This window comes from Tenrec ecaudatus, chromosome 11, assembly GCF_050624435.1.
Source record: "Tenrec ecaudatus isolate mTenEca1 chromosome 11, mTenEca1.hap1, whole genome shotgun sequence".
NCBI lineage: Eukaryota > Metazoa > Chordata > Mammalia > Afrosoricida > Tenrecidae > Tenrec > Tenrec ecaudatus.
In genome coordinates, this window is record NC_134540.1 from 13,060,001 (window position 1) to 13,079,618 (window position 19,618).

The following is a 19,618-nucleotide window of genomic DNA, read 5'->3' on the forward strand; positions in this document are numbered from 1 at the left end:
GGGCAGGCAGGCGGGCAGGTGGGCAGCTTAGGCGAGGCGCAGGCACGGCGCGCGGGTTGTGTCGGGTGGTCGGGCCAAGGCCCGCGGGAGCGCAGGAGGGCGGGCGGCGGCGGCGGCGGCGGCGGCGGCAGGCTCTTAGGGCCAGCAGGAGGAGGCTGCAAGCGTCTACGGCCATACCACCCTGAACGCGCCCGATCTCGTCTGATCTCGGAAGCTAAGCAGGGTCGGGCCTGGTTAGTACTTGGATGGGAGACCGCCTGGGAATACCGGGTGCTGTAGGCTTTTTGCCACTCGCCGGCCCCCCACGGCCACGGCCACGCCCTGCGAGCGCCGCAGCAGACCTCCGGCTCCCCTGAGGGTCCAGCACCCCTCCGTCCCCCTCTCTCCCCCGGCTCTGTGTCTCTGTCTCCTTAGGCACCAGCAGGCCCCGCGCCCCCTGCCCAGGACCTGCCTGGGGCACCAACCGCAGTGCCCGCACCGTCCCGCCTCATACCCACCCTCTCCGGGGACCGCTCCTCCACACTTGGCGGTCCCCGCACCCCCCAGACTCGGCCCCGCGAGGGGTGGGGGTGGGCTCTGCCACCCTGGCGGGCCGGCGGCTGCCACAGCAGGTGCGGCCACCTGCTCCTTCCTGCACCATGGGCTCTGACCTCTCTTCACCCACGCGGTTGCTGGCCAAGGGGAACCACGGCGTCAGGTTCAGGGCCTCGGTGTGGCCTCTGGGAAGGAAGGAAGGAAGGAAGGAAGGAAGGAAGGAAGGAAGGAAGGAAGGAAGGAAGGAAGGAAGGAAGGAAGGAAGGAAGGAAGGAGGCGGTGAGGCCCGACCACACCTGGGGGAAACTGGGCTGTGTCCGCACGCGGCCGGCGGCCTGCCTGACCCCTTGCCCCACCCAGGGAGGATGCCCTTGTCTAGAAGATCTCTGACTAGGCATGGGGCCCTCCGCGACCCCTGCCATTGATGCGCTTGGGGTACATGCAGGGCAAAGCCGCCGCGCCAGCCCCTGCCGGCCTCTGCGGACCAAGCGCAGGCGCCCTGGGGGGAGGACAGGGGCCAGTGGGCAGGTCGCAAGGAGAAGGGGCAGGGGCAGGGCACAAGGCGCAGGGGCAAGGGCAAGGGCAAGGGCAAGGGCGGGAGCAAGGGGCGGCCAGCGGGACCTGTCTCTCTCAAGTCCACCACTCTCTCAAGTCAGGTGGTACTCTCCGGGAGGGAACCTGGCCGCTCTGGCCACGGCTAACGGGACCTCGGTGTGTTTCCACCTCCACCATGGGCACCTCTGACAAAGCTGTGAGCCAGCCCTGGCCCTGGCCACTGTTTCCGGGATCAGGGTCCCTTGGCACCCCCTCCCTGTCCCGAGGAAACCTTGACCCACTGGTCACTGGCCACCCTCTGGGCGTGAGGCCGCCGCCCGGAGGGCACCGACCCCAGCCCCGACTACCACCCTCGGCCCCCACGCCCCCCGCCCCCGTCGCTGTGGCTGTCTGTGTCTGTGTGTCTGTCTCTCCTGTGCACAGGAGCACCGCGAGCGACCCTTCCCCTCGCAGCCACCTGAGCCCCTGGCCCTGGCACCCCGTCCCTGTCTCGTGAGTGTGGGCTGTGCAGGCCGCGGCAGGAGTGGAGCCCCGAGGAGCGGGGTGGTAGAGGCGGCGGCGGCGGCGGCGGCGGCATGGGAACACGTAGCCAGGGAGGCGGACAAAGCGGGGGCCAGGGCAGGCAGGCGGGCAGGTGGGCAGCTTAGGCGAGGCGCAGGCACGGCGCGCGGGTTGTGTCGGGTGGTCGGGCCAAGGCCCGTGGGAGCGCAGGAGGGCGGGCGGCGGCGGCGGCGGCGGCGGCAGGCTCTTAGGGCCAGCAGGAGGAGGCTGCAAGCGTCTACGGCCATACCACCCTGAACGCGCCCGATCTCGTCTGATCTCGGAAGCTAAGCAGGGTCGGGCCTGGTTAGTACTTGGATGGGAGACCGCCTGGGAATACCGGGTGCTGTAGGCTTTTTGCCACTCGCCGGCCCCCCACGGCCACGGCCACGCCCTGCGAGCGCCGCAGCAGACCTCCGGCTCCCCTGAGGGTCCAGCACCCCTCCGTCCCCCTCTCTCCCCCGGCTCTGTGTCTCTGTCTCCTTAGGCACCAGCAGGCCCCGCGCCCCCTGCCCAGGACCTGCCTGGGGCACCAACCGCAGTGCCCGCACCGTCCCGCCTCATACCCACCCTCTCCGGGGACCGCTCCTCCACACTTGGCGGTCCCCGCACCCCCCAGACTCGGCCCCGCGAGGGGTGGGGGTGGGCTCTGCCACCCTGGCGGGCCGGCGGCTGCCACAGCAGGTGCGGCCACCTGCTCCTTCCTGCACCATGGGCTCTGACCTCTCTTCACCCACGCGGTTGCTGGCCAAGGGGAACCACGGCGTCAGGTTCAGGGCCTCGGTGTGGCCTCTGGGAAGGAAGGAAGGAAGGAAGGAAGGAAGGAAGGAAGGAAGGAAGGAAGGAAGGAAGGAAGGAAGGAAGGAAGGAGGCGGTGAGGCCCGACCACACCTGGGGGAAACTGGGCTGTGTCCGCACGCGGCCGGCGGCCTGCCTGACCCCTTGCCCCACCCAGGGAGGATGCCCTTGTCTAGAAGATCTCTGACTAGGCATGGGGCCCTCCGCGACCCCTGCCATTGATGCGCTTGGGGTACATGCAGGGCAAAGCCGCCGCGCCAGCCCCTGCCGGCCTCTGCGGACCAAGCGCAGGCGCCCTGGGGGGAGGACAGGGGCCAGTGGGCAGGTCGCAAGGAGAAGGGGCAGGGGCAGGGCACAAGGCGCAGGGGCAAGGGCAAGGGCAAGGGCAAGGGCGGGAGCAAGGGGCGGCCAGCGGGACCTGTCTCTCTCAAGTCCACCACTCTCTCAAGTCAGGTGGTACTCTCCGGGAGGGAACCTGGCCGCTCTGGCCACGGCTAACGGGACCTCGGTGTGTTTCCACCTCCACCATGGGCACCTCTGACAAAGCTGTGAGCCAGCCCTGGCCCTGGCCACTGTTTCCGGGATCAGGGTCCCTTGGCACCCCCTCCCTGTCCCGAGGAAACCTTGACCCACTGGTCACTGGCCACCCTCTGGGCGTGAGGCCGCCGCCCGGAGGGCACCGACCCCAGCCCCGACTACCACCCTCGGCCCCCACGCCCCCCGCCCCCGTCGCTGTGGCTGTCTGTGTCTGTGTGTCTGTCTCTCCTGTGCACAGGAGCACCGCGAGCGACCCTTCCCCTCGCAGCCACCTGAGCCCCTGGCCCTGGCACCCCGTCCCTGTCTCGTGAGTGTGGGCTGTGCAGGCCGCGGCAGGAGTGGAGCCCCGAGGAGCGGGGTGGTAGAGGCGGCGGCGGCGGCGGCATGGGAACACGTAGCCAGGGAGGCGGACAAAGCGGGGGCCAGGGCAGGCAGGCGGGCAGGTGGGCAGCTTAGGCGAGGCGCAGGCACGGCGCGCGGGTTGTGTCGGGTGGTCGGGCCAAGGCCCGTGGGAGCGCAGGAGGGCGGGCGGCGGCGGCGGCGGCGGCGGCGGCGGCGGCGGCAGGCTCTTAGGGGCAGCAGGAGGAAGCTGCAAGCGTCTACGGCCATACCACCCTGAACGCGCCCGATCTCGTCTGATCTCGGAAGCTAAGCAGGGTCGGGCCTGGTTAGTACTTGGATGGGAGACCGCCTGGGAATACCGGGTGCTGTAGGCTTTTTGCCACTCGCCGGCCCCCCACGGCCACGGCCACGCCCTGCGAGCGCCGCAGCAGACCTCCGGCTCCCCTGAGGGTCCAGCACCCCTCCGTCCCCCTCTCTCCCCCGGCTCTGTGTCTCTGTCTCCTTAGGCACCAGCAGGCCCCGCGCCCCCTGCCCAGGACCTGCCTGGGGCACCAACCGCAGTGCCCGCACCGTCCCGCCTCATACCCACCCTCTCCGGGGACCGCTCCTCCACACTTGGCGGTCCCCGCACCCCCCAGACTCGGCCCCGCGAGGGGTGGGGGTGGGCTCTGCCACCCTGGCGGGCCGGCGGCTGCCACAGCAGGTGCGGCCACCTGCTCCTTCCTGCACCATGGGCTCTGACCTCTCTTCACCCACGCGGTTGCTGGCCAAGGGGAACCACGGCGTCAGGTTCAGGGCCTCGGTGTGGCCTCTGGGAAGGAAGGAAGGAAGGAAGGAAGGAAGGAAGGAAGGAAGGAAGGAAGGAAGGAAGGAAGGAAGGAAGGAAGGAGGCGGTGAGGCCCGACCACACCTGGGGGAAACTGGGCTGTGTCCGCACGCGGCCGGCGGCCTGCCTGACCCCTTGCCCCACCCAGGGAGGATGCCCTTGTCTAGAAGATCTCTGACTAGGCATGGGGCCCTCCGCGACCCCTGCCATTGATGCGCTTGGGGTACATGCAGGGCAAAGCCGCCGCGCCAGCCCCTGCCGGCCTCTGCGGACCAAGCGCAGGCGCCCTGGGGGGAGGACAGGGGCCAGTGGGCAGGTCGCAAGGAGAAGGGGCAGGGGCAGGGCACAAGGCGCAGGGGCAAGGGCAAGGGCAAGGGCAAGGGCGGGAGCAAGGGGCGGCCAGCGGGACCTGTCTCTCTCAAGTCCACCACTCTCTCAAGTCAGGTGGTACTCTCCGGGAGGGAACCTGGCCGCTCTGGCCACGGCTAACGGGACCTCGGTGTGTTTCCACCTCCACCATGGGCACCTCTGACAAAGCTGTGAGCCAGCCCTGGCCCTGGCCACTGTTTCCGGGATCAGGGTCCCTTGGCACCCCCTCCCTGTCCCGAGGAAACCTTGACCCACTGGTCACTGGCCACCCTCTGGGCGTGAGGCCGCCGCCCGGAGGGCACCGACCCCAGCCCCGACTACCACCCTCGGCCCCCACGCCCCCCGCCCCCGTCGCTGTGGCTGTCTGTGTCTGTGTGTCTGTCTCTCCTGTGCACAGGAGCACCGCGAGCGACCCTTCCCCTCGCAGCCACCTGAGCCCCTGGCCCTGGCACCCCGTCCCTGTCTCGTGAGTGTGGGCTGTGCAGGCCGCGGCAGGAGTGGAGCCCCGAGGAGCGGGGTGGTAGAGGCGGCGGCGGCGGCGGCATGGGAACACGTAGCCAGGGAGGCGGACAAAGCGGGGGCCAGGGCAGGCAGGCGGGCAGGTGGGCAGCTTAGGCGAGGCGCAGGCACGGCGCGCGGGTTGTGTCGGGTGGTCGGGCCAAGGCCCGCGGGAGCGCAGGAGGGCGGGCGGCGGCGGCGGCGGCGGCGGCGGCAGGCTCTTAGGGCCAGCAGGAGGAGGCTGCAAGCGTCTACGGCCATACCACCCTGAACGCGCCCGATCTCGTCTGATCTCGGAAGCTAAGCAGGGTCGGGCCTGGTTAGTACTTGGATGGGAGACCGCCTGGGAATACCGGGTGCTGTAGGCTTTTTGCCACTCGCCGGCCCCCCACGGCCACGGCCACGCCCTGCGAGCGCCGCAGCAGACCTCCGGCTCCCCTGAGGGTCCAGCACCCCTCCGTCCCCCTCTCTCCCCCGGCTCTGTGTCTCTGTCTCCTTAGGCACCAGCAGGCCCCGCGCCCCCTGCCCAGGACCTGCCTGGGGCACCAACCGCAGTGCCCGCACCGTCCCGCCTCATACCCACCCTCTCCGGGGACCGCTCCTCCACACTTGGCGGTCCCCGCACCCCCCAGACTCGGCCCCGCGAGGGGTGGGGGTGGGCTCTGCCACCCTGGCGGGCCGGCGGCTGCCACAGCAGGTGCGGCCACCTGCTCCTTCCTGCACCATGGGCTCTGACCTCTCTTCACCCACGCGGTTGCTGGCCAAGGGGAACCACGGCGTCAGGTTCAGGGCCTCGGTGTGGCCTCTGGGAAGGAAGGAAGGAAGGAAGGAAGGAAGGAAGGAAGGAAGGAAGGAAGGAAGGAAGGAAGGAAGGAAGGAAGGAGGCGGTGAGGCCCGACCACACCTGGGGGAAACTGGGCTGTGTCCGCACGCGGCCGGCGGCCTGCCTGACCCCTTGCCCCACCCAGGGAGGATGCCCTTGTCTAGAAGATCTCTGACTAGGCATGGGGCCCTCCGCGACCCCTGCCATTGATGCGCTTGGGGTACATGCAGGGCAAAGCCGCCGCGCCAGCCCCTGCCGGCCTCTGCGGACCAAGCGCAGGCGCCCTGGGGGGAGGACAGGGGCCAGTGGGCAGGTCGCAAGGAGAAGGGGCAGGGGCAGGGCACAAGGCGCAGGGGCAAGGGCAAGGGCAAGGGCAAGGGCGGGAGCAAGGGGCGGCCAGCGGGACCTGTCTCTCTCAAGTCCACCACTCTCTCAAGTCAGGTGGTACTCTCCGGGAGGGAACCTGGCCGCTCTGGCCACGGCTAACGGGACCTCGGTGTGTTTCCACCTCCACCATGGGCACCTCTGACAAAGCTGTGAGCCAGCCCTGGCCCTGGCCACTGTTTCCGGGATCAGGGTCCCTTGGCACCCCCTCCCTGTCCCGAGGAAACCTTGACCCACTGGTCACTGGCCACCCTCTGGGCGTGAGGCCGCCGCCCGGAGGGCACCGACCCCAGCCCCGACTACCACCCTCGGCCCCCACGCCCCCCGCCCCCGTCGCTGTGGCTGTCTGTGTCTGTGTGTCTGTCTCTCCTGTGCACAGGAGCACCGCGAGCGACCCTTCCCCTCGCAGCCACCTGAGCCCCTGGCCCTGGCACCCCGTCCCTGTCTCGTGAGTGTGGGCTGTGCAGGCCGCGGCAGGAGTGGAGCCCCGAGGAGCGGGGTGGTAGAGGCGGCGGCGGCGGCGGCGGCGGCATGGGAACACGTAGCCAGGGAGGCGGACAAAGCGGGGGCCAGGGCAGGCAGGCGGGCAGGTGGGCAGCTTAGGCGAGGCGCAGGCACGGCGCGCGGGTTGTGTCGGGTGGTCGGGCCAAGGCCCGTGGGAGCGCAGGAGGGCGGGCGGCGGCGGCAGGCTCTTAGGGCCAGCAGGAGGAGGCTGCAAGCGTCTACGGCCATACCACCCTGAACGCGCCCGATCTCGTCTGATCTCGGAAGCTAAGCAGGGTCGGGCCTGGTTAGTACTTGGATGGGAGACCGCCTGGGAATACCGGGTGCTGTAGGCTTTTTGCCACTCGCCGGCCCCCCACGGCCACGGCCACGCCCTGCGAGCGCCGCAGCAGACCTCCGGCTCCCCTGAGGGTCCAGCACCCCTCCGTCCCCCTCTCTCCCCCGGCTCTGTGTCTCTGTCTCCTTAGGCACCAGCAGGCCCCGCGCCCCCTGCCCAGGACCTGCCTGGGGCACCAACCGCAGTGCCCGCACCGTCCCGCCTCATACCCACCCTCTCCGGGGACCGCTCCTCCACACTTGGCGGTCCCCGCACCCCCCAGACTCGGCCCCGCGAGGGGTGGGGGTGGGCTCTGCCACCCTGGCGGGCCGGCGGCTGCCACAGCAGGTGCGGCCACCTGCTCCTTCCTGCACCATGGGCTCTGACCTCTCTTCACCCACGCGGTTGCTGGCCAAGGGGAACCACGGCGTCAGGTTCAGGGCCTCGGTGTGGCCTCTGGGAAGGAAGGAAGGAAGGAAGGAAGGAAGGAAGGAAGGAAGGAAGGAAGGAAGGAAGGAAGGAAGGAAGGAAGGAAGGAAGGAAGGAAGGAAGGAAGGAAGGAGGCGGTGAGGCCCGACCACACCTGGGGGAAACTGGGCTGTGTCCGCACGCGGCCGGCGGCCTGCCTGACCCCTTGCCCCACCCAGGGAGGATGCCCTTGTCTAGAAGATCTCTGACTAGGCATGGGGCCCTCCGCGACCCCTGCCATTGATGCGCTTGGGGTACATGCAGGGCAAAGCCGCCGCGCCAGCCCCTGCCGGCCTCTGCGGACCAAGCGCAGGCGCCCTGGGGGGAGGACAGGGGCCAGTGGGCAGGTCGCAAGGAGAAGGGGCAGGGGCAGGGCACAAGGCGCAGGGGCAAGGGCAAGGGCAAGGGCAAGGGCGGGAGCAAGGGGCGGCCAGCGGGACCTGTCTCTCTCAAGTCCACCACTCTCTCAAGTCAGGTGGTACTCTCCGGGAGGGAACCTGGCCGCTCTGGCCACGGCTAACGGGACCTCGGTGTGTTTCCACCTCCACCATGGGCACCTCTGACAAAGCTGTGAGCCAGCCCTGGCCCTGGCCACTGTTTCCGGGATCAGGGTCCCTTGGCACCCCCTCCCTGTCCCGAGGAAACCTTGACCCACTGGTCACTGGCCACCCTCTGGGCGTGAGGCCGCCGCCCGGAGGGCACCGACCCCAGCCCCGACTACCACCCTCGGCCCCCACGCCCCCCGCCCCCGTCGCTGTGGCTGTCTGTGTCTGTGTGTCTGTCTCTCCTGTGCACAGGAGCACCGCGAGCGACCCTTCCCCTCGCAGCCACCTGAGCCCCTGGCCCTGGCACCCCGTCCCTGTCTCGTGAGTGTGGGCTGTGCAGGCCGCGGCAGGAGTGGAGCCCCGAGGAGCGGGGTGGTAGAGGCGGCGGCGGCGGCGGCGGCGGCATGGGAACACGTAGCCAGGGAGGCGGACAAAGCGGGGGCCAGGGCAGGCAGGCGGGCAGGTGGGCAGCTTAGGCGAGGCGCAGGCACGGCGCGCGGGTTGTGTCGGGTGGTCGGGCCAAGGCCCGCGGGAGCGCAGGAGGGCGGGCGGCGGCGGCGGCGGCGGCGGCGGCGGCGGCGGCGGCGGCGGCGGCGGCGGCGGCGGCGGCAGGCTCTTAGGGCCAGCAGGAGGAGGCTGCAAGCGTCTACGGCCATACCACCCTGAACGCGCCCGATCTCGTCTGATCTCGGAAGCTAAGCAGGGTCGGGCCTGGTTAGTACTTGGATGGGAGACCGCCTGGGAATACCGGGTGCTGTAGGCTTTTTGCCACTCGCCGGCCCCCCACGGCCACGGCCACGCCCTGCGAGCGCCACAGCAGACCTCCGGCTCCCCTGAGGGTCCAGCACCCCTCCGTCCCCCTCTCTCCCCCGGCTCTGTGTCTCTGTCTCCTTAGGCACCAGCAGGCCCCGCGCCCCCTGCCCAGGACCTGCCTGGGGCACCAACCGCAGTGCCCGCACCGTCCCGCCTCATACCCACCCTCTCCGGGGACCGCTCCTCCACACTTGGCGGTCCCCGCACCCCCCAGACTCGGCCCCGCGAGGGGTGGGGGTGGGCTCTGCCACCCTGGCGGGCCGGCGGCTGCCACAGCAGGTGCGGCCACCTGCTCCTTCCTGCACCCTGGGCTCTGACCTCTCTTCACCCACGCGGTTGCTGGCCAAGGGGAACCACGGCGTCAGGTTCAGGGCCTCGGTGTGGCCTCTGGGAAGGAAGGAAGGAAGGAAGGAAGGAAGGAAGGAAGGAAGGAAGGAAGGAAGGAAGGAAGGAAGGAAGGAAGGAAGGAAGGAAGGAAGGAAGGAAGGAAGGAAGGAAGGAAGGAGGAGGTGAGGCCCGACCACACCTGGGGGAAACTGGGCTGTGTCCGCACGCGGCCGGCGGCCTGCCTGACCCCTTGCCCCACCCAGGGAGGATGCCCTTGTCTAGAAGATCTCTGACTAGGCATGGGGCCCTCCGCGACCCCTGCCATTGATGCGCTTGGGGTACATGCAGGGCAAAGCCGCCGCGCCAGCCCCTGCAGGGCTCTGCGGACCAAGCGCAGGCGCCCTGGGGGGAGGACAGGGGCCAGTGGGCAGGTCGCAAGGAGAAGGGGCAGGGGCAGGGCACAAGGCGCAGGGGCAAGGGCAAGGGCAAGGGCGGGAGCAAGGGGCGGCCAGCGGGACCTGTCTCTCTCAAGTCCACCACTCTCTCAAGTCAGGTGGTACTCTCCGGGAGGGAACCTGGCCGCTCTGGCCACGGCTAACGGGACCTCGGTGTGTTTCCACCTCCACCATGGGCACCTCTGACAGGGCTGTGAGCCAGCCCTGGCCCTGGCCACTGTTTCCGGGATCAGGGTCCCTTGGCACCCCCTCCCTGTCCCGAGGAAACCTTGACCCACTGGTCACTGGCCACCCTCTGGGCGTGAGACCGCCGCCCGGAGGGCACCGACCCCAGCCCCGACTACCACCCTCGGCCCCCACGCCCCCCGCCCCCGTCGCTGTGGCTGTCTGTGTCTGTGTGTCTGTCTCTCCTGTGCACAGGAGCACCGCGAGCGACCCTTCCCCTCGCAGCCACCTGAGCCCCTGGCCCTGGCACTCCGTCCCTGTCTCGTGAGTGTGGGCTGTGCAGGCCGCGGCAGGAGTGGAGCCCCGAGGAGCGGGGTTGTAGAGGCGGCGGCGGCGGCGGCGGCGGCATGGGAACACGTAGGCAGGGAGGCGGACAAAGCGGGGGCCAGGGCAGGCAGGCGGGCAGGTGGGCAGCTTAGGCGAGGCGCAGGCACGGCGCGCGGGTTGTGTCGGGTGGTCGGGCCAAGGCCCGCGGGAGCGCAGGAGGGCGGAGTGCTTTTGGGATTCAATTCACTGTAGAGATTAAAATCCTCTCGACCCATAAATTATATGAAAAATGGAGAAAGTATCAAAATTGTCAAGTATTTTCTATTCTTTGCGTCCACAATCAATGCTCTTAGAAACAGCAGTCATGAAATCAGATGACAATTATGAAATCCAGACATAAATTTTTCCCGGCTCTTTGGATATTGATGAGAGTCTCTTCTTTCTAACTCATTTTTTGTATTTTTGTCTTTATATTATTTTTTCCCCTATACCCCTCTCATTTTGGCTTTATTTTTGTTGTTGTTGTTGTTTGTTTTCTGTCGGGTTTACCAGTTTGTGAAGCACAGGAGGAGTGAATACATAGTGATAATAATTAATACTAACTTAATAAGGAATCCAGGGGTGAAGGATAGGTGATATGGAGGGAAAGACTCTTTCAGGAATAAATACTGAAGGGGGAGGGAACACTAGAGGCTTATAGAAGTCATCACCATCCATACATACATCAGTTGTATAAAGCATATTTATGCATTCATTACCGTCTTTATTCTCTAAACATGTGCTCTCCACGTAAGCCCCTGGCATCAGGTCCTCATATTTCTCCTTCCCACCCTGTTGCCCACTCCCTCATGAACCCTTGATAATTTATAAATTATAATTTTCTCATATCTACTGTCTGACGTCTCCCTTCACCCACTTTTCTTTTGTCCGCCCAGCAGGAAGGAGGTTATATGTAGATCTTTATAATCGGTTGCCCCTCTCTACCCCACCCTCCCTACACCCTCTTAGTATTGCCACTCTCACCACTGTTCCTGACGGGATCATCTGCCCTGGATTCCCTGTGTTTCCATTTCCTCTCTGTACCAGTGTACATCCTCAGGTCTAGCTATATTTGTAAGGTAGAATTCTGATCATGATAGTGGGAGGAACCATTTAGGAACAAGAGGAAAGTTGTATGTCTCACATCACAACAAATCATTAGTCAGATCTGTGGCAGTTTCATAATCCCCTGTCTACTTGAGCGAAGGGGTGGAGTCTAGCCGGTCAATCATGTCATAGTCAATGAGGCCTCTGTATGGGCATGGCCTTCTCCTGAGGATTTTGGGAACTTCTGTCTTCCTCCCTGGAGGTGGGACACATGCTCTCTCTGCTCTGTATTCCTGCGGGGAAGCCATGTGGAGCTACGCTGATGGAGCCAGAGCCCTGGAGCTCCAGGAGCCCTGTGGAGACCCACGCCAGTGCTGAGATGCTTCTACTGCCACTGGATCCACAAGACTTTCCACCACTGGCCTGTGACCTTCCTGCGTTCGGCGTCATTGCACGTATTGTGTGAGTCTGAAGAGGAATTTATGGCCTGGTTTTGAACATACAGGCAAATATAGGACTTATGGGCTTGATCTGAACTGGGCTGGGCTGGTTTCTCAATAGGCAATTACTCTTTGACATGAAACTCATTTCAACATATATGTGTGTCTTTGTTTCTCTAGTCAACCCGGACTAGCACAAGATCCACAAGAAAAACATTTAACATTTTCTCCAGGTGTTCATATGAGTACTTTTGCTGGCCAATACTTTCTTTTTTGCTTGTATTTTTAATTATTAATAGAAATACTTTCCTACAGGTTTATGCATATTATTGTCACACATAAATACATTGAACATTGTAAAATAAAACTTACAAACCAACCAACCAACCAAGGAACCAAATGACTCAATGCCAGGGAGTTGATGTTGACTGTAGGTCAAGACCTGCTCATGTTGGTTTTTGAGACTGTAACTCTTCATGGGAGTAGGAAGCCCTGTCTTTCTCTGTCAGGAGAGGTTTGTCGTTTTGAACTGCTGATACAGCGAGTCACAGCCTAATGCGGAACCATTACATCATCAGGAAAAAAGCCTCAAATAATTACTCCTTAAACAAATAAACCCAATAACTGTTCAGAACAAAACTAAATGGTGTTTTTTTAAAAAAATCATTTTATTGGGAGCTGATACAACTCATCACAATCCACACATCCATCTATTGTGTCAAGCACATTTGTACATTTGTTGCCATCATCATTCTCAAAACCTTTGCTTTCTACATGAGCACTTGGTATCAGCTCCTATTTTTTCCCCTTCCTCCCTCATGAACCCTTGATAATCTATAAATTATTATTATTATTTTGTCATGTCTTACACTGTCTGACATCTCCCTTCACCCACTTTTCTGTTGTCTATTCACCAGGAGGAGGTTATATGTAGATCCCTATAATCGGTTTCCCCTCTCTATCCCACCCTCCCTCCACCCTCTTGGTCTTGCCACTCTCAGCACTGGTCCTGAAGAGATCATCTGTCCGGGATTCCCTGTGTTTCAGTTTCTATCTGTACCAGTAAGGTAGAATTGGGATCATGATAGTGGGAAGAGAATCATTTAGTAACTAGAGGAAAGTTGTATGCTTCATGGGTGCTTCATTGTTGCTACTCTGCACCCTGACTGGCTTGTCTTCTCCCTGCCACCCTTCTGTAAGGGAATATCCAGTTGCCTACAGATGAGCTTTGGGTCCCCGATCTGTACTCCCCATCATTCACCATTATATGATTTTTTGTTCTTTGATGCCTGATACCTGATCCCTTCGACACATCATGATCGCACAGGCTGGTGTGCTTCTACCATGTGCTGCTTTGTTGCTTCTGAGCTTGTTTACCATAGTGTTTTAAGTTGCGTGTAGATCCCCACCTAGTGGTAGCTCAGACAATTGTCTGGAATGAGACCACAATACTCCATGCCTGAACCACCACCGAACTCACTGCTGAGTCTGCTCCAGCTCTTACAGGGGGTATCTGCTCCTTAGGCTTCTGAAACTATAACTCTTAATGGGGGTAGAAAGCCTCGTTTTTCTCCCTCCTTTTATATATAAGAGAACATTTTTTAAAGCTATGGTACACATTGGGAGGGAGGTCAGGAATGTTCCCTGGGTCTTAGGCAGGAGGGGAGGATGGATGATGTGCCTGTCATCAGGGCGCTTCCCTCCCCAGCTCGATGTCTCCCATCAGACTCCCTGGTGCCAAGTCTGTAGGCTCAGAGGCATGGCTTTCATGTTCCATCCCATCTGCATCTGTGTCCAGCTAAGGACTGCCTCTGCTGTCCCCCCAGAAGCCCACACTCAGGACACAGGGCAATAGGGAGCTCTTTGCAGGACACAACTCTGTTACCGCTCACAGTCCCAGCCACACAACACAAGCTGGGCCTGCACACTGCCCTGTGCGTCCGTCAAGAGCACTTTATGGAGTAGAAAGCCCCATCTTTCTCCCAGGGGGCGCCTGATGGTTTTGAATTGCTGACCTTGCAGTTAGCAGCCCAACACATAGCACACGATGCCACTAGGGCACTAAAGCTGACAGTGATTGAGATCGTTAAAGGCCACCATCTCTCCCTAAACTGTCCTTTGCTTTTCAGAATAACATCCTTGAAAGAAAGCACACTCCCAACATTAAAGTCTCTCCAAGTACTCACAGCCAAGAGTCCCAGTCTCATTCCAGTGAGTCCAGTGGTAAATGGCCAGGGTCCCTTGATGAAGGGGTTCTGGTTGGGTTTTCTCTTTCCCCATTTGTCTTCACGCCCTTCCTATATTTTTGCCTGCTTAGCAAGTAGTAAATGTTACTGACGCATCTGAGTTAGGGTGTTGGCCAAGAATATTGGAAGCACCATGAAGGACAGACAAATTTGTCTCGGAAGAAGTACAGCCAGTCGGAATGCTTCTTAGAGGAAAAGAGGATGAGACTCTGTCTCCCGCATTTAGGGCATGTCATCAGGAAAGACCAGTGCCCGCAGAAGGAGAAAGTGAAAGGTAATGTTGAAAGGCAATGAAAACGAGGAAGTCCCTTGATGAGACGGGTTGGCCCAGGAGCTGCAACAGTGGGCTCACACGTAGCAGCAGCTGTGGGGATGGCACCCGAGTGGACAGCGTTTGCTCCGTTGTACAAAAGGCCGCTGCAGGTCCAGACTGACCGGAAGACCCCTAACAACAACCATTAACAGCTAGAAAGGGGTCTGGTCTGGTGGCACAGTGGTTAAGCGCTCAGTTCTTAACTGTCTTACAGTGTAAAGTCTAGAGCAATTGAGGTGGGGAAGGCTGCCATTCACTGTTTGCCGGGGCGGGGAAGGGAGGGGGGGGAGCCCTAGTTCCATATTGAGTCTTGACATACATTCAGCCTCCTCTTGAGTTTATTCTGACCACGAATGTGAAAAGCTTTGGCTTTAGGCTTTACAGCTCCCCTCGTCAGCCCACATGTCTCACAATTCTGGAATTGTTGTCAGGAGAGACCGGTCCCTCGAGGAGGATGTCATGCCGTGAAGTAGTGGGAAAGAACAAGAAGGTCCTTGGCAAGGCAGAGTGACACAGCAGCTGCAACGATGGCCTGGGGCATGGGAGCAATTGTGAGGGCGGCACAGGCCCCAGCAGCCAGCGTTTCCTTCTGTGTGCACAGGGTCAGGGACCAACTCGGCAGGGCATGCACTACATGGAAATCAGGACACCAGGACCATGTGGCCATGGTCATCAAGTTAGCCAGGGGGTCGAAGACTCCAAGGGGTCAAAAGCCTCATCTTTCCCGGTGGCACCTAACAAGACTAACAACAATCAGCCCAGCAGGGACAGGATTGTCCCCTGGGGACTTGCCAGGGCATGCGCTACATGGAAATCAGGATGCCATGTGGCTATGATCATCAAGTTAGCCAGGAGGGGTCAAAGACTCCAGGGGGTCAAAAGTTTCATCTTTCTCCTGTGGAGAGGCTGGTGGGTTTGAACTGCTGACCTTGTGGTTAGCAACTCAATGCATAACCCATTACACCAAAAGTAGATAATCACTAGAGGTACAATGAGGAGCTATAAAGACATGGCCCTTATTTTCAAGGACTCCAGTGAGGATGATAGACTACTCTGACTGCCACACAGTTGATGCCAACTCATAGCAACCCGAGAGGACAGTAGAACTGTCCCTGTGGGTTTTTGAGACTGCAACTCTTTTCAAGAGTAGAAAAGCTCCCCTTTCTCCCGGAGAGCAGTTAGTGGATTCAAACTGCTGATTTTGAGGTTTGCAGCCCAACTTGTAACCACTATGCCACCCAGACCTCCATAGACTAGTAGACAATTTCAATAAGCAGAAAAACTGTTCGTATTACCAACTTTCTACCATGAGGAGTTTTGGGAAATATTTCACTTTCTGTTAAAGATGGTAAACATTTAAAATATATATGTCCATAGCTGAAATGGATGGAAAGGTCACAAGTTTATTTAGTCTAACTGGTCAACATAACCCATGTAGCCAAATAGAGAGCGTGTTGTTGTTACAGTCTAACTGGTCAACGTAGCCAAACAAAGAGAATGTTGTTGTTGTTGTTAGGTGCTGTGTTAGTCTGGGTGCTTTAGAGAAACAAAATCACAGAACGAATACGTAAGAGAGAGTTTTATATAAAGGGTAAGTGCACATCAAGAAAACATCCCAACCCAGTGCTGCCCAACCCCACAAGTCCAACATTAGCCCATATGTCCAACACCAATCCACAAAGTCCTCCTCCATCTCAAAAAACAAGCACAATGACACTTTCTGCAGGAGGAAAGCCAAATCAGTGAATGTGTAAGCATCTCAGTGCTGGCAGGGGTCTCCACACGGGTGCTCCAGCTAGGGCTGTATTGGGGTAGGTCTATGTGGCTTCTCCTCGGGGATGTCGTGCAGGAAGTGAGCCTTGCCAGCTGAAGCAGGGAACTTGCTAAGGCAGCTGCACCCTGGTCCGACCATCAGAAAGCAGGAGACCTGAGAGCTGGAAAGGCGAGGTTCACTGAGCCATTTATCCCTCCGCCCTTCAATTAACCCAACATGTGTTTATAGGTCAGATTAGCATGATAAACTATCTCAGGTGCCATACAAACATACAAAACAAAACAAAAAAAAGAAAACCAAACTCATTGCCTTCGAGTTGATTTGGATTCATGGTGACCCTACAAGACTGGGCAGAACTTCCCTCGTGAGTTTCTGAGTCTGCAACTTGAGTTATAGGAGTAGATGCTCTGTCCTTCTCCCTCAGAGTGACTGCTGGTTTCAAACTACTGTCCCTGCAGTCAGTAGCCCAACATGTAACCACTGTGCCAGCAGGGCTCCTGTTAGGTGCCAACCCACATGAAAATAAACTCCAGAGCAGTAGAGCTAAATAGCAACCTGAGAGGAAAGATTTATACCATGCTAAGGAGAAGCATCCACTTCATAGCGACTGCAGTCATTTATTATGTCACAAACAGGACAAAGGCGAGTTTTCCAGACAAGAGAGACCACCAGAACGAGGCTGTAACTGTTATCCCGCTCAGGGAAGCTGAGAAACAGACTGAGTGAAAGTAACAGGGAAGGCTTCATGCTGGTTGCCCAACCAAGGAGCCACCTGGGACTGGTGACCAAGGCAAACGGGGTTTGCAGCCTCTTACATGGACACCAGGAAGTAAATGGAGAGGATGATGAATATGCAACAGATTTCCCACGGATGGTCATGAATATGCATCAGGGTCAGGGTGTGATTCTTGACCGGATATGGCTCCTCTGGACCCCTGACCTTCAAATGTCTTCCAAGTCGGTCTAGCTGAGACAGATTAGGGAAAACTGGATTCATCTTCCCTCCTTTTTCAAGTTCAGATGACTTTGAGGAATTTCCCTCAGTCAACACGCACACCCCATGAGATAGTTAAGGTTTATTGTGCCAACCTGGCCGATAAACACATGTGGGATTAATGAAAGGGCAGAGAAATAAATGGCTCAGTGAACCTCGCCTTTCTAGTTCTCGGGTCTCCTGCTCTCTGATGGTCAGACCAGGGTGCAGCTACCTTAGCCAGTTCCCTGCTTCAGCTGGCAAGGCTCACTTCCTGCAAGACATCCCCAAGGAGAAGCCCCATGGACCTACCCCGATGTAGCCTCAGGTGCTGGAGCAGCCGTGTGGAGACCCCTGCCAGCACTGAGATGCTTACACATTCACTGATTTGGCTTTCCTCCTGCAGAAGGTGTCATTGCGTGTGTTTTGTGAGATGGAGGAGGACGTTGTAGATTGGCATCAGACATATGGGCTAATGTTGGACTTATGGGCTTGGGCAGCACTGAGTTGGGATGCTTTCCTAATGTACACTTACTCTTTCTATAAAACCCTCTCTTATACATATGAGTTTCTGTGGATTGTTTCCCTAGTTTACCCAGACCAACACACCCCACATCCAGTTAGTGTTTCAGCTTATGGCGATGACAATAGCCTGTATCATTTTCAATCATCTCCCCCTCTCTGCAAGAGTAATGTAGGTTTTTCTCCCCTATCAGAATACTGTGTTTCAGTTCCACACGTTTGCTCTGTGGCCTTCATCCATGTGAGCAGCTTTAACTACTCAGAGGGGCTGGGACACAGCAGACACTTGTGACCTTGAGTGGAACACAAGAGCAAATATGTAAGTCCAGGTGGACTACAGAACAAATTCATAGACACTCATGTGAATAAGGAGGAGCTTTATATACAAGAGCAATTAAGTCCATAAGGCCGATATTAGCCCATATGTCTGATGTCAATCTATAAATTCCTCTTTGGATTAACGAAACACATGCAATGACACCAAATGCAGGAAAATCATAGGCCAGTGGGTGGAAAGTCTTGTGGATGCAGTGGTGGTGGAAGCTTCTCAGTGCTGGCAGGGGTCTCCAAGAAGTCCCTTCAGCTCCAGGGCTCTGGCTCTATCAGTGTAGCTCCATATGGCTTGCCAACAGAATGTCTCCCAAGAAGAGAGTGTGTATCCAGCCTCCAGTGAGCTATTTATCTCTCTGCACTTCCAAAATGGGGTCATCACAATCTAGACTCCACCCCTTCACAAGTTGACAGGAGATTCTGGAAGTGCCACAGCAAAAAACACCCGAGCAAAGGACTCGAACTAAGGAACTAGCTGCTCAGCACATGCATCGCATCTCATCCCACAATAAGTGATGACAGCCTCCCTAGAAGCCGACACGGGGTTGCATGTGTGCAGCCAACTACCATAACCCCACCCATGCAGACCCAAGTCCCAGAATTCTCCACCTCAGTTTGTGGCTATGTGTCGAAATTTACTCGAGGCAGTGAGTTTGGTTTTTGGTTCACGAATAAATGTATTATCCTTTCTGCTTAAACACCCTTAAAAACCCTCTTTTTCCCTTGTTTGGAAAGACCCTGGCCTGCACTTTCTTGGGGCCCCTACCACATCTCTCCTCTCACGGTACTTCTTTTTGCTCTTCAATAAGCTTGGCTTCCTGCCTTCTTATTCTTACCCCGGCAAGGGGAAGTGAGAGGTCAACACTGAGACACGGAAGGAAGGTAGAATTGAGACAACGAATGTGAGGTTAAGAGCGGCTGTATTAGGGTAGGGAAAGAGCTCCCGGGAGGGAAGGGAGTGCAGAGAAAGGGACGGGAGCAGCTTGTGCTCCCTGGCAGGTTCCACAACCCAAGGAGTTAGGTCAGGGAAATCGCACCTGTCAATGCGGTGATGGGATATGTATAGGATTTGAGACAGGGAAATATGCAAATGAGGTGAAGAAAGCTGATGGTGCTTGAGCCGATAAGGAGAAGGGAGGCTTCCTGGTGCTGCAGCTGCAGTCTGAGTCTTTCCCAGACCAGCTTCTTGGAAAGTGGGGGAAGAGGCTGCATGGTCCATATCTGGCCTTGGGAGGCTGGGAGAAGGGGCTGTTATCCTGGAGAGCTGGGGAAGGTGCTGCACAGACCAGACCCGGCCCAGACAGGAAGAACCTCAGCTGTGGGGCACTCCTGCAACATGGTGGCATTTGACTAAAATACATTTGACTAAAATACATTTGTTCTGGGGTGGTCTGAAGGTTGTGACGGTCCCTTCCATGTATGCATGGGCCACGTCTGCCTATAAATGACACTTGTGATGGGAGGCCAACTTTGCAGTTAGCAGCCCAGTGTGTAACCGACCCACGACAGCACTAGGGTGCCTCCCTCCTACCCCACATATGGATAGAAGAGTCATATTAACCAATTTCACTTCACTGCAAAGGATTCTGCTTTTTTAAATATGAAATTGTGCCGAAGAATCAAAATGATAATAACAATAAAAGACAGAGATAGCGAGTCTTGTAAGGAGAGGGAAGAAGGTAGCTCTTCAGTAAGCAAGTCTTGAGAGATGGATTTGGGCAGGCAGCATTTCCTTTTTCCCAAATTAGGATTAATTGGGCGGGCTACACCATCTACAGTGGATAATTTCAAGAGGCAAATGTGTTACT

General features: G+C 59.0%; 6 non-coding genes across 6 annotated transcripts; all 6 read left to right on the forward strand.

Moving 5' to 3' along the window:
• The first annotated feature begins 163 nt into the window (after window positions 1-163).
• On the forward strand, window positions 164-282 carry LOC142461729 (5S ribosomal RNA). The gene has a single exon (XR_012786929.1). It is a non-coding gene; the product is annotated as a 5S ribosomal RNA (ribosomal RNA).
• Window positions 283-1,865: 1,583 nt separating this feature from the next.
• Window positions 1,866-1,984, forward strand: LOC142461731 (5S ribosomal RNA). Its single transcript, XR_012786931.1, has one exon. It is a non-coding gene; the product is annotated as a 5S ribosomal RNA (ribosomal RNA).
• A 1,577-nt stretch (window positions 1,985-3,561) lies between these two features.
• LOC142461732 (5S ribosomal RNA) lies at window positions 3,562-3,680 on the forward strand. The gene has a single exon (XR_012786932.1). It is a non-coding gene; the product is annotated as a 5S ribosomal RNA (ribosomal RNA).
• Window positions 3,681-5,248: 1,568 nt separating this feature from the next.
• Window positions 5,249-5,367, forward strand: LOC142461733 (5S ribosomal RNA). Its single transcript, XR_012786933.1, has one exon. It is a non-coding gene; the product is annotated as a 5S ribosomal RNA (ribosomal RNA).
• A 1,559-nt stretch (window positions 5,368-6,926) lies between these two features.
• LOC142461734 (5S ribosomal RNA) lies at window positions 6,927-7,045 on the forward strand. Its single transcript, XR_012786934.1, has one exon. It is a non-coding gene; the product is annotated as a 5S ribosomal RNA (ribosomal RNA).
• A 1,638-nt stretch (window positions 7,046-8,683) lies between these two features.
• On the forward strand, window positions 8,684-8,802 carry LOC142461735 (5S ribosomal RNA). Its single transcript, XR_012786935.1, has one exon. It is a non-coding gene; the product is annotated as a 5S ribosomal RNA (ribosomal RNA).
• The last annotated feature ends 10,816 nt before the right edge of the window (window positions 8,803-19,618 follow it).